We start from the raw sequence: 15,281 nt of genomic DNA, 5'->3' as shown, positions 1-15,281 counted from the left end.
TGCCCCGGTTGGCATCCCATCTTTCTTATTCAACAATTATCGGTATACCTCGATTTTTGTTTCGTTCACATGATTTGTGTCCTTTGTGTTTTTTGTTCTTCCTTTATGAACCATGCTAGTATGAGATAGCCTTTCATTGATTTATAGAATGCTTCATGTGCTTCACTTATATCTTTTAAGTATGATCTTATAGAATTGCTCTTTATGCTTCACTTAAATCTTTTGAGTATGGTTTTATAGAATGCTTCGTGTGCTTCACTTATACATTTTGAGCTTGGACATTGGTTAGTTTACATTAATTGTAGAATTCTACATGAACTTCACTTATATCTTTTTGAGTATGAATAATACTATCATCTAAAGCGGGTTTGGAAGAGTGTCAACTCTAGGAACTAGTGATCCCGCTATTCCGAATGAGAAGAATTTTGCTTATGTGGAGAGTAGAAAAATTTCTATGCTTGTAGATCATGAAAAGAATGCTTTATGTGATGGTCATGTTGTTGAATTCATTCATGATGCTACTGAAAATTATTATGAGGGAGGAATACATGCTTGTAGGAGTTGCAATAATATCAAGTTTCCTCTCTATGTGCTTAAAGTTTTGAAGTTATCCTTGTTTTTCCTTCCTATGCTAGTTGATTCTTGTTCCCATAAGTTGTGTACTCACAAAATCCCTAGGCATAGAAAGTGAGTTAGGTTTAAATTTTCTAGTCATATTCTTCATGATGCTCTCTTTATGTTTCAATTCTTATCTTTTATGTGAGTATCATTGAAATCATCATGCCTAGCTAAAAGGCATTAAAGAAAAGCGCTTGTTGGGAGACAACCCAATATTTATCCTTAATGTTTTTGTGTGTTATAATTATTAAGATACTGTATTAATCATGTATTATAGCTTTTGTTTCAATAAAGTGCCAAGTAAGACCTTTGGGAAGACTTGGGTGAAAGTTAATGTGATCTTGCTGTAAAAAACAGAAACTTTGCACTCACGAGCTTTGCTGCCATTTTTTATTGAAGAGTGTGATTAGGTTGATTATTTTTGCAGAAGATTAATAGACAAATTCCTCATGTACACCAACTTATTTCATAATTTTTTTAGTAGCAGAAGTATGTTTACTGTTCAGATCATTATAGACTGTTCTGTTTCTGACAGAGTCTGTTTTCATTGCATAGTTTGCTTGTTTTCTAGTTTCTATGACTTATATTTCTCATATAAATTGTAGAAATGATATGGTACAGTAGGCATTGTGTGAGAACAATTATGAACCTTGTCTTTGACAGTACCAAAGTGAATGGTTTACTCTTTATCATACTAACCTATCACACGAAGTTCCGTTAAGTTTTGTGTGATTGAAGTTTTCAAGCTTTGGGTGAGATATCGATATGAGGAGAATAAGGAGTGGAAAGACCTTAAGCTTGGGGATGCCCGAGGCACCCCAAGGTAATATTCAAGGAAGACTCAAGCGTCTAAGTTTGGGGATGCCCCGGAATGCATCCCCTCTTTTGTCCTCAAAACTATCGGTATACCTTACTCGGAGCTATATTTTTATTTGTCAAATGATATGTGTTTTGCTTGGAGCGTATTTTCAATTTTACTTTCTATTTGAATAAAATCATGGGATCTGAATTATTAAATGTTAAAGAATCCTCCCATGGCTAGTTAATTATTTAACTACTCAGTGTCCTTCACTATTATCTTTTGGAGTAGTTTGTCATTTACTCACGTGCTTCACGTATATCCTATGAGTAAATGGTTGAATAATTGAATATCATAAATCTGAATTTATATATGTTTCATATGCTTATACCATGGGGAGTAATGACTTCACATAGAATAAGTATAGGTAGTAAACTTATTGAAAGTTAGCAAACATAGAATTGGTCACTTGAACAATTCATGAAAGAATATTGAAGGAAGAGAGATTTCACATATAAATATACTATCTTGGACATCTTTTGTAATTGTGAGCACTCATTAAAATATGACATGCTAAAAGGTTGATGTCAGACAAGGAAGACAACGTAATGGGTTATGTTTTTTTATATCTGAAATAAAGTATATTGTCTTGGATCATTCAACATGTTGAGCTTGCTTTTCCCCCTCATGCTAGCCAAATTCTTTGCACCAAGTAGAGATACTACTTGTGCTTCCAAACATTCCTTAAACCAGTTTTGTCATGAGAGTCCACCATACCTACCCATGGATTGATTAAGATCCTTCAAGTAAGTTGTCATCGGTGCATGCAATAAAAATTGCCCTCTAAATATGTATGATCGATTAATGTGGAGAAAATAAGCTTTATACGATCTTGTGATGTGGAAGAAATAAAAGCGACAGTCTGCATAATAAAGGTCCATATCACAAGTAGCAATATAAAGTGACGTTTTTTTGCATTAAGATTTTGTGCATCCAACCATAAAAGTGCATGACAATCTCTGCTTCCCTCTGCGAAGGGCTTATCTTTTACTTTTATGTTCTACCTTATGCAAGAGTCATGGTGATCTTCACCTTTCTTTTTAACATTTTATCCTTTGGCAAGCACATTGTGTTGGAAAGATCCTTATATATATATAGTGTTACTATTCATCACCAGGATACAGAATAAGTTATTCTTCATCCAAGGTAATCTTACAATCATTTTATAATTAAATTACGTTTTGAATTCAAATAGTTATATTCATATTCATATTGATTCACTACGTAAAATTTGACATAAGAAAATAAAAATATAGATCATAAGACAAAAAAATTTGCAGTTTATGTGTATTTTAGACTATGTTTTTACGTTTGTAATTTTACATAACATAAAATATTTTTTACGGTGATTATATATTTTCTTACGGTCCCTTTTTATGTCGGAAATAAGACAAAACTTACGAAACATAAAATTACGATGCATTTATGGTAAAATTGAAGGGGTGAAGAATAACTATTCCTCAACCAGGGTAACGAATAGCGCGACCCTATATATACCTCCCGCATCTTTCTCCTCAACCCCGATCCACCTCTGCCGCCGCACCAGGCCACCCACACCCACCGCACTCCACCGCCCCGCGCCGCCATCGCCGCCGCCCTCGCGCCAACCTCCAACCGCGCCGCCGCGGAGCCGAATCACCAACCACGCGTCCGCCGGAGCCCGGACCACCAACCGCGCTGCCACTGGAGTCCCGACCTTCAAGCGCGCCATCGCCGAGCCCAGACCACCAATGGCGCCGCCGCCTGAGCCCCAACCTCCAACCGCAATGCCGCCTAGCCCCGATAACAAAAGCGTGCCATCACCACCCCCACGACCCGCGTCGCCGGCGCCCCTCCTCCGCGGCCGGCGCTCTCCCAGCCCGTGGTCGACACCCATCCTCCTCCGCGGCCAGTGCCCTCCCTCCCTGCGACCGGCGCGCTCCTTCCCCATGGCCGACGGGCCTCCAGCTCCGTGGCCGGCGCGGTCCCTCCTCGCTGCAGCTTGCCCCCTCCATGGATGGCCTGCACCGGGAACTCATTGAGGTGGTACCCTTCATCCCCGACCTTCAATTACAGGTCACCAACGACGCTACAAAGAGAAAGGTCAGCATCTGGCCCTCTAGAAGTTCAGTTTTTTGATTCTCTGAATGGACAATGTATATTATTTATGTGTGAATACTAATATGTTGTTCAAATTTCTTATTCAATAAGATCTGGGACCTAGAGATAGAAAGTTGTGTCGATACGGTCCAAGGACACGCAAAGGGTCTCAGTGCTCTTTGTTGGCACCTAGAACTTCTGGTACTAATTACTGGTTGAGTCGATGGGACCGTGCGAGTCTGAAACTGGATGTCTCATAGCAGTACATACAGGTACTTCCTTTCTAGTACTTCTGTACAGCCTTACAGTAGGAGAATGCAGGCTTGATCTTGGTTAGATGCTATAGTTGACCTCCAACATGGACCGTGCACCCTTCCCCCTTAAGCATGTATATTCCTTGATTAAGAAGCACTGATTGGAGCTCATTTGCGAACTGATCATCAAAATTACTCGGGTCCCTTACTTTAAATTTCTGCCACAGCGGCGACCATCAGACCTCATGGGCAGGAAATTTCCATGCGTTTTGACTTTTGAGTATTTTTGGCAGGAAATTTGGTTGCAACTCTGGCAACACGCTTACAAGTGCTCTGTGAAATAGCCCTGAAAACGGCTGAAATTGTTGCTACTTTGACACTATCTGCTCAAAACATTGCTGCTCTGAACTTTATGCTTTCCCATTGTAGAAGCTTCAGTGTAAACCCAGCTTGATGAGGTGGTCGCACTCGGCATGCGAGAGGAAGCCACTGTACAGAAATGCTCTGCACGGACAAACAAACAAACCTAGCACTGTAAGACGCAAATCGACAAACAGGTGGCGCATGGCGTGCTGAGAAAGGCCAGCCAGAGGGAAGGAAGCAAGCGCCTGAGCTGACCTGGGGCGCCAGGAGATCTCGGTGACACGCGCCGGGTCGTAGAACCCGCCGCCTCCTTCCGCGGCGGCGTGGGAGAGGGACGGGATGAGCGCAAGCACAGCGAGGAGGAAGGTCAGCATCTGGCCCTCTAGAAGTTCAGTTTGTTGATTCTCTGAAGTTTTTAAAGTTGATCATGACCGTGTATATTTTGCAGGGCCCTGTGAAGTTCAATTTTTTGATTTTCTGAAGTTTAGTTTGTTGATTTTCTGAAGAAATAGGTTGCTTCACTTGCACTCCTCTAAATAGTCTTGTGTGGTTATCTCCTCGACTCCTAGGTTCGGCACAAACTGAGAATTGTAGGCATCTTCTGAGTTTATAATGCTTGAAATTACAGTACGGGATTATATAACATTCTAGAAGGTCTGTAGTTGAAACCCCGTTGTGGCAGCAGCAAGCGATCATTAGGTCCCCTGGCCTGCTCTTAGCTTGTTGTCTTGAGAAAAGTTCAGAAACTAACTGAACTCATGTGCTATTTCATCCAAACCTCATTGTATTCAGAAAAACGATTTTCCAAATCCAAACAAATAGAAGTTCAAGTCGTTGTGTCTTGTTAGGTCAGAAAATTCTGTGTGCACGGTCCGGTGGTGGTTGACAGCATCGACCACCATGTCTGCGACCGCCAACCTTGACGGCAAGGAGCCAAGGATAGTGAGCTGTAAACACTGGCACAACACCCTGATGGAAGCCGGGTCAATTGTTGCCAATGCAAGGAGGGATTAGTATAGTGGTTTGTAGTGTTCAAATCTACACATGCGTGTTCTGGTGGAATTGGTCAATGTTGGTCCATGTAGTTGTATAGTATCCAGATAAAATCGTCGATTCCTATTGTCTAAGTGATTTTGATGTCTGAAGTTCAACTGTATATGCAGGCGCAAAAAACACACATCATGTAGTACATGAAACTTGTAGTTCTTTTATTACGTACTATTTTTTTCATTTAAAAATGTGTGGCTGCCAATAGTTCTTTTATGTTTGTGTGCTAGTGGTGAGTGCATGCATTCTACTAGTGGTGTGTGTGTGCGTTGTGCATGCATAAACCAGTGCACATGCGTGCTGTGCACACATAAAATGAAGATAGTTTCATAGTTTTTAGCCGGCTCGTGTGCACCACAAGTGTTCGTGTTTATGCCCCAAAGAAGAATAATACTTTTGTACAAAGCTAGAAAAATATAAACACAAAAATTTTACCGTTTATAAAGAATAAAAAGGACGAAGTTCAAATTAAAATAGAGAAGTAGTTTGATGTATATGGAAAACTCAAATTATTACCGTTTCTAAGAAAAATAAAACTATGAAGTTCAATTTACAAAAAAAAACGTTTGATACTTATTTAAAAACATATTTCCTTTATAAGAATATGACTAGGAAGTTGAAATTAAAATAACAGAGAAGTTTCAAGTATATAAAAAACTCAGATTTGTTGCAAAAAGTTCACGTGCACCTCCGTGCACGATTCAGAATTTATGTTGCGGGATGTCCGACCTCCAATTACATGTTTTGGAATGGCAAAAAAATGACATCCGACTTTCAATTGCGTGTAATTCGACATATACACAAAAATGTGACAAAAGTTGATATTGAAAACAACGAGAAGTTCAATTACTGCAAAGAATGCATTTAAGGTGAATATAAAAATATAGAAAAAATAAAAGCTTAAAACGTTTGTTGAAAGAAGTTCAAGTGCTCCGTCCGGGGCAGTTGAAAAGTTCTGGTGAGAAAGTTTTACCTTGTATTTCCATGTTTGAAAACACAAAAAAAATTGTTTTTTGCATTTAAAACTAATTCTCTCAATCCACAAAGAAGAACAGTTATTATTTGGGAGCAATTTGATTTCAAAAAGAAAAAAATTCAAATTATAAAAATGGTATGTGTTTAATATGAGAAAAATGAATTAAAAGGCAAGGTCCAAATTTTTTGTTGTTATAAGTTCAAGGCCTCGATCGAAGAAAGTTAAAAAATTTATTGTGAGAGAGGTTTGTACAAAAGAAATATCATTTGTGTAACACTGACGAATGGATGAGAAAATTGCAAAAGCCAATACGTCACAGAAGTTCAATGTGAAAACAGCAGAAAGTTCAACTACTAAACTGAATGAATTTCAGATGAAAAACTTTTGAAATCGTCAGTAAAATCTGAGTTTTAATGTCATTGGTGCGGCGCAACTGGTTCAATGCTTGTTACAAATCCAAAGAAGGTCATTTAAAAAAAAGCTTCTCAAACAATTTTATAACAAAGATTTTCTCTCTTAAAACAAACCTAGAAGTTAAAATTTAAAAATGGAGCGGCTCGATGTCTATCAAAAAGTAGGATTTTTTCCGTTACTAAAAAAATAAAACCAGGAAGTCCAATTTAAAAAGATGAAGAAGTTCGATGATTATAGAAAACTCAGATTTTCCTCGTTACTAAAGAATGGAAATACGAAGTTCAAAAATTAAATAACAAGAAGTTCAACTTTCACAAATAGAGCGCTTCAAAATTTCATAAAAAAGATTATGGAAAAAACCTAGGAAGTCCATACTAAAAAGATGGAGAAGTTCGATGATTATTGAAAACTCTGATTTACCTCATTATTAAAGAATGGAAAACAAGAAGTTAAAAAATTAAATAACATGAAGTTCAACTTTTAATAATAGAGGGTTTCAAAATTTCGTGAAAGAAGATTAAGAAATAAAACAGGAAGCCCGTATTAAAAAGATGGAGAAGTTTGATGATTATAGAAAACTCAAATTTTTTTCGTTATTAAAGAATGAAAACAAGAAGTTCAAAAATAAAAAACAAGAAATTCAACTTTTAAAAATAGAGTGCTTCAAAATTTTATAAAAAAGGATTAAGAAATTCAGATAAATATTTATAAAAAACTCAGATATTTTCACGTATGTAACACCCCGGGTGTAACTTTCCCAATTTGTACTCCAACTCTTGCCGTTTCCGGCGTTAAGTTATATTTATTTCCTCAGGTTCGGGTTTTGTCTCCGTGTGTTGTTTTCGTTTTCATGCATCTCTTATCATGTCATCATGTGCATTGCATTTGCATACGTGTTCGTCTCATGCATCCGAGCATTTTCCCCGTTGTCCGTTTTGCATTCCGGCGCTTCGTTCTCCTCCGGTGGTCATTTCTAGATTTCTTTCGTGTGTGGGGATTAAACATTTCCGGATTGGACCGAGACTTGTCATGCGGCCTTGGTTTACTACCGGTAGACCGCCTGCCAAGTTTCGTATCATTTGGACTTCGTTTGATACTCCAACGGTTAACCAAGAGACCGAAAAGGCCTGGTGTGTGTTGCAGCCCAACACCCCTCCAATTTGGCCCAAAACCCAGCAAACTCTGCTCCATGTCCTAGAGCGTTCGATCACGATCGCGTGGCCGAAAATCGCACCTCTTTTGGACTCTCCTAGCTCCACTTATGCCTATATATACACCCCCTTAAAAATCCCGGGTCTCTACCACCCCTAACCCTAGATCCATCTTTCCCGCCGCCGCCGGACGAAACCGCGCGAGGCGGACATGTCCGGGTAGCCCGCCCCCGCCACGTGTCACGTCGTGATTCGCCGCCGCCGCCGAGACCACTTCGCCGCCTCCCGCCGCGTTAGGCCCGCGGGGCCCACGTCTGGCCCGCGGGGCCCAACTCCCTCCGCCGCCTCCTCTCCCGCAAGCCGCCCGCGCCCGCCGTCTTCATCCTTGCGGCCGGCCACCGCGGGAGCCCGGAGCCGCCGCGCGCGCCCGCTGCCGGCGCCGCCTCGCCGCCACGCCGCCCGCGCCGGGTCGCCGCCCCCGCCGCCCGATACCCGCCGCCGACCACCGACGCCGCCTCGGCTTCCACGCCGCCCGGCCCCTCTTCTCTCCACTCCGGCGGCAAGTCCGGCGAGCTCCAAGGCCGGCCATCCTCGGAATTCGCGCTCGGATGAACAGTACCTGCTACAGTGTCGCCCAGATCTAGATCCGTTTTGACCTAACGGTTGACTTTTTCCCTCTCCTTCTAAGTTTTTATGTCTACTTTGACCGTCCGTAACTTTGCATCCGTAGCTCCGATTTGGGCATATAATATATCAAAATCTTCGCCTCGATGAGTACATCATTTCATTCCATTGCATCATTTTCATTTGAGTTCATCTTGGTGCCCAAAATGATGTTAGAAGGAGGCTTCGTGAGTTAATTGTCAGATCTGCTAGTTCATCTTAGACTTTTGTCATTTTTGCCATGATTATTGTGTGCATGCTATGCCTGTGAGTCCTTCATATGTTTTGTTAGGAATTTTGTCTTCTTTTCAGAGGTGCAACCCATGCATTTTTAGGATGTGTGTGGTGACTTGTGCGAGCTTGCAAAGTGAGGCACCCGGTAAATCTGTTTTCAGGGACTTAGTTGTTTTCACTAAGTCTGGGATATTTTAGTTCAGGATGCCATATGTTCAGCTTGTTTCCTAGTGATCCGTGCCTCTTTTGAGGATGATCAGTAAAGGAGTTTTGTTAATCATGTTATGCTCTATCCATCCATGTCTTTGTTTGCAATTATGGAGCACCCTAGCTTGAGTCAATCGAGCTCTACTTTTGCTTCGTGGTGAATCTGGGCAGATCGTCAACTCGTTTGCGATTTTGCCGGCGTTGTTGTAGTTGATCCGTGAATGCTATGCCATTGTTCTTACCATGTCTAGCTTGTATTTTGTGCCTTCTTAATGTATGTATGCTTGACTTTCTGTGACTTGCACCATGGTGAGTGCATCGAGCTCGTTTACATGCCTTCGTGAGTTATATTTCAGCATGTCTCAGTTTTCACTAAGTCTGAAAACTGATTGTGTTTTAGCTATGTTCGTGTGCCCGTTAATATATTTTGTGATCCCTTTTGGCCCCAGGTCACTTTGGGTCTTTTGTTAAGCTTGTTGAGTAGCTCCATGCCATGTTCTTACTTGTCTTAATCAGGTCTTGTATCATGTTGTTTTGCTGCTCCGAAGAGGGCTTCGTGATCTGAAATTTCAGACAAGTGTTAATTTCACCAAGTCTGGAATCTGTTTTGCATTTGCGTTTTTGCCATGCTTGTTTGAACCTCTTAATGGATGAATTGGCCGTGGCTCAGTGCTAGTCTTTCGTTAAGCATATTGTGTGCATCCCTGCTATGCTTTTTTGTTGTCTTGTTTGGTGGCTGTAGCATGTTCATTTCGTTGCATTTTGATGCCTACTTGCTGTAAATCGCAGACCGGTGTCATATCTTAAAACGCTTGCCATTTCCAAATCGTAACTCCGATTCCAATGATCTTTATATCGTTTTCAAGCGATTTCATCCCCTCTATCCAGTGGCACCCTTAGAATTCCAAGTTGAGGCCAGGTTCATGCATTTCCTGTCATATCTTGCATTTTGCATCCCGCATCGCATCCCGCATTGCATATCATCATTTCATCTTATTGCTTGGTCTTGCACGTGGTTGATTGTATCCTTGTTGCTTGTTTGTCTTGTTGGGTAGATCCGGGAGACGAGTTCGCTACCGAGGAGCCCGTTGAGTTTGCTTGTGAGGATCCAGTCAACTCTGACAACTGTGCATGCAAGATGATCATACCCTCGAAATCACTACTATCTTTGCTATGCTAGTTTGCTCGCTCTTGCTATGCCAATGCTACGATGCCTACCATTTGCTTGTCAGCCTCCCAATTGCCATGTCAAACCTCTAACCCACCTTGTCCTAGCAAACCGTTGATTGGCTATGTTACCGCTTCGCTCAGCCCCTCTTATAGCGTTGCTAGTTGCAGGTGAAGATTGGAGCCGTTCCTTGTTGGAACATTTATTTACTTGTTGGGATATCATTATATTGCTATGTTATCTTAGTGAATCTATATACTTGGTAAAGGGTGGAAGGCTCGGCCTCTCGCCTAGTGTTTTGTTCCACTCTTGCCGCCCTAGTTTCCGTCATATCGGTGTTATGTTCCCGGATTTTGCGTTCCTTACGCGGTTGGGTTATAATGGGAACCCCTTGATATTTCGCCTTGATTAAAGCTTTTCCAGCAATGCCCAACCTTGGTTTTACCATTTGCCACCTAGCCTTTTCTTTCCCTTGGGTTCTGCAGACTCAAGGGTCATCTTATTTTAACCCCCCCCCCCCCGGGCCAGTGCTCCTCTGAGTGTTGGTCCACCTGTCAGCTACCGGTGGCCACCAGGGGCAACTCTGGGCTGGCCTACCTGTACCTAGGACAATCTAAGTGTGCCCTGAGAAAGAGATATGTGCAGCTCCTATCGGGATTTGTCGGCACATTCGGGCGGTGTTGCTGGTCTTGTTTTTAACCTGTCGAAGTGTCTTGAGTTACCGAGATACCGATTCTGATCGGAACGTCTTGGGAGGAGGTCTATTCCTTCGTTGACCGTGAGAGCTTGTCATGGGCTAAGTTGGGACTCCCCTGCAGGGATTGAACTTTCGAAAGTCGTGCCCGCGGTTATGGGCAGATGGGAATTTGTTAATGTCCGGTTGTAGATAACTTAAACCTTAATTAATTAAAATGAATCAACTGAGTGTGTTGCCGTGATGGCCTCTTCTCGGCAGAGTCTGGGAAGTGGACACGGTGTTGGAGTAATGCTTGCGCAGGTTGTTCCTCTAGATTCTCGCTCGCGCCTTTCCTCCTCTTCTCGCTCTCTTTTGCGGATAAGTTAGCCACCACACATGCTAGTCGCTTGCTGCAGCTCCACATATATTTGCCTTATCCATTCCTATAAGCTTAAATAGTCTTGATCGTGAGGGTGCGAGATTGCTGAGTCCCTGTGGCTCACAGATACTATAATTCCAGATGCAGGACCAGGTGATTTCGCTCCAGGTGACGAGTACGAGCTCAAGTGGGAGTTCGATGAGGACTCTCAGCGATATTATGTGTCTTTTCCCGATGATCAGTAGTGGTGTCTAGTTGGGGATCGATTCGGGCCTTGTCGCATGTTGGGTTTTCTTCTATTTTGGCGCCGTAGTCGGGCCATGAGTGTTTTGCATGATGGATGTTATTTATGTACTTTGATGTGATGTGGCGAGTGTAAGCCAACTATGTTTCTCCCCCTTTTATTATATGTTACATGGGATGTTGTAATGATTGCCTGACTTGCAACATTGCTTTCAATGCGGTTATGTCTCTAAGTCGTGCCTCGACACGTGGGAGCTATAGCCGCATCGAGGGCGTTACAACTTAACCGAGAGAAGTTCGATTGATAACTGCCAGAAGTTCACGTACTACACGGTGTGCATTTTGTATTAAAAAAAGAATAAAAAAGCAAAGACTAAAAGTTTTGTTGTTATAAGTGCAACTCCTCAGTCAAAGAAAGTTAAAAAAAATTATTGTGAGAGGGGTTTGTACAAAAGGAGTATCATTTGTGTAACACTAACGAATGGATGAAAAAAATTACAAACGAAAATACGTCACAGAAGTTCAACGTGAAAACAGCATGAAGTTCAACTACTACGCTAAATGAATTTCAGATGAAAAACTTCTAAAACCATCGCGAGTATGAAAAAACGATCAACACGGGAAAGTTATGTGCTTACAACAGCTTTCCATCGGTATATCACTTGCTCAATTCCGGTGAGTGAATGGAGAGTTACGAGCAGTGGATGGAGAGTTACGAGCAAAAAAATCACGTGAAAAATAGAGTGAAGTTCAGGTACACGCGTCGAGAAATTTAGGTTCTTCACACGGTGCATTTTCAAAGAATCTTTTTCGCGATAGAGGCAGAACGAATGATCCCGCCGTTTTCGAAATTACTTGAAAACGGCTAAGAATCAGAGAAAACCATCAGCACGAAAAAGTTTCGCATTTTCCGTAGCTTTTCAACGGTATATTATTTGCCCAATTCCGACAAAGTTTGTAGAAATTACGGCGAAAATATGTTTTCATCATTTTAGAAACTGACTTAAAACCATAAAGAATTGGGAGAAACAATACATACCAAAAAGTTTCGCATTTGTTCAATCTTTCCAACGCCATATCATTTGCTGCATTCGGACGGACGGTTAAAAAATTAGCTCTAAAATACGAACTCGGTAGGACTTGGACCATTTTCTAAATTACTCTTAAACCATTCAAAATTAGAAAAAAACTTTCAAGATTAAAAAGTAGCGCATTTTCATAAGCTTTCCAACGCCATATCATATGCCTCCATTGGATTAGCCGTTTAGAAATGACAACGAAAAAACTAACTCAGATGTTCGGTTTACGAAATTTTACGTTTTTTCAAATTACTCTTTAACCATATGGAATTAGAGAAAACTTTTAACATGTGGAAGGAGCGGTTTTGCAACAGCTTTCCAACGCCATATTATATGCCTCGTTCCGATAAATGGTTTAGAAATGCAATCGAAAATACGATTCACGTTTTTTGTGCGAAGAGAAAACGGTTTTCAAAACTGCTCTTAAACCGCTTACATTTTGTCAAAAATTTAACTTGCGTCATGATACTGGTGTCCATAGCTTTCCAACGGTAAATCGTAAGCCCTATTTCGGCAATGTTGGCGGAATTTCAACCAAGTCCACAGGAAAGTTCAACGTACTACTAGCGGGGCAGGTCAGGTTGTGACCAGAATATTATTCTGATCCCGTGATCAGAATAGTGTTTATATATATATATATATATATATATATATATATATCCAATTGGATGTAAGTTATCATGAACTATTGTTGTTGACATTACCCTGAAGGGCATGGAGGAGGATCCCAGAGGGGCCATCATCACCATGAAGGCCAAGGACCAGAGGGAGAACCTCTCCCCATCTAGGGGGAGGCCATGGAGGAGGAAGCACAAGGGGGAGAACCTCTCCTCCTCTCTCTCGGTGGCACCGGAGTGCCATCGGGAGGGGAATCATCGTCGCGGTGATCGTCTTCATCAACATCACCATCATCATCATCACCCTCATCTCTTTTACGCGGTCCACTCTCCCGCACCCCGCTATAATCCCTACTGGAACATGGTGCTTTATGCCACATATTATGATCTAATGATGTGTTGCCATCCTATGATGTTTTGAGTAGATATCTTTTGTCTTTGGGTTGATTGATGATCTAGATTGGTATGAGTTGTATGTTTTACTTTGATGCTGTCCTATGGCGCCCTCCGTGTCGCGCAAGCGTGAGGGGTTCTGCTGTAGGGTGTTCCAGTACGTTCATGATTCGCTTATAGTGGGTTGGTGAGTGACTAAAACACAAACCCGAGTAAGGTGGTTGTTGCGTATGGGGATAAAGAGGACTTGATGCTTTAATGCTATGGTTGGGTTTTACCTTAATGATCTTTAGTAGTTGCGGATGCTTGCTAGAGTTCCAATCATAAGTGCATATGATCCAAGTAGAGAAAGTATGTTAGCTTATGCCTCTCCCTCATATGAAACTGCAATAGTGATTACCGGTCTTGTTAACGATTACCTAGGACAATTCCGCACACTGATCCACCATTATTCCACACTCGCTATTTATAATATTTAGTAATATATTCTAACTTCATTATAACAACACCTACTTTTATATTTTAGCTCTCCGATATCATGCAAAGTTATCCTCTTCCTACCCACAACCTAGTTTTATTTCTCGTTGCTAGTTGGAAGCAAAGGTTCGGTGTACGTAGAGTCGTATCAGTGGTAGATAGGGCTTGAGAGAATATTGATCTTACCTGTGGGTTCGACACTCCATACTTATCACTTCCACCTTTGGAAATTGCTACGATGATTCCTTGCACTTGGGGATTATCAACGACGCGGTGAGTACCCCCTAGTCTAGGACACCGTCAGTTGCCCCCTGAACCGGTCTTCAAGTTGGGGACGCTCCTCGATTCTTCCAAACTGTTCTTCATCTTCGGTCGTCGGTCTTGAAAACTGGTTCAACAAATCATCTCATCTTCGATCTTGAGGATCGCCGAAGTGAATCCGGAGAGTTTACACGTCGGTTATCCGAGGAGCCCCTTTAAGTTATCGGCCTTAATCAATGCCTTGTTATTTTTTACGCCACACCTCGGGTTTGAAGTTGTACCCGTGCGGCGGTGTCCTCCTGCATCCGAGCTCCAACGCCGGACTGCATTCGAGATATCTTTTGTAGCCGAGCACCAATGCCGGACTATATCCGAGCTCCAACGCTAGACTGTATCCGAGCTCCAACGCCGGACTATATCCGAGGTGTCATAGATCACCTTGGCTTGAAGAAGTTTGAAGGAGGTTATCCGAGTTTAACGCTGAAAATTTCTCTATGGAACGAGCCATTCGAATCTGAGCTTTATGCCGGACCACTTCCGAGCTCTAACGATGGTCAGCGTCCGAGGTGTCGTAAACTACCTCGGTCTTTTAAAGATTTTGAACAAATTCAGCCGAGCTTAATGCCGGAAATGCCCTCTATGGAGCCAACCACTGGCGCCCGAGGTTTATGCCGGACTGCTTCTGAGGTGGTGCACCACCCCGACGGTGGGCTGATTTTTTGTGAATATTTTTGATTGGTGCAATTTATTCTCTGCCAAGATATATAGCCAGTATATGTATATCCAGTAGCCCTCAAGGTGTGTGTCGGTCTAAAACCCGAGTTGCACCTGAAGGAAAACATAAAACTGCTGATCCTAGTAGCCCCTGAGACTCAGGTCGATTTGCGAAATCATCTTGAGGATCAACTCCTAGCTCGGCAGCATACGTAGGAATGGAAACGCAGTGTAATATATTAGAAATAGTGATCGGGGGATAGGCCCCTGAGAAAGGGTTGTGATAAGTCGCCGTGATATATTAGCTTGATGCCGGATAAGTCCAGATGGTACTTATTATTGTCCGAAGACGCACTTGCCCATACTTCGGTCATGCCGAACACTGAGCACTTTGAATTCTCTGCATTGA

Source organism: Triticum urartu, chromosome 2A, assembly GCF_056163025.1.
Source record: "Triticum urartu cultivar PI428250 chromosome 2A, HENAU_Tu73, whole genome shotgun sequence".
Taxonomy (NCBI): domain Eukaryota; kingdom Viridiplantae; phylum Streptophyta; class Magnoliopsida; order Poales; family Poaceae; genus Triticum; species Triticum urartu.
Note: the sequence above shows the minus strand (reverse complement) of the source record.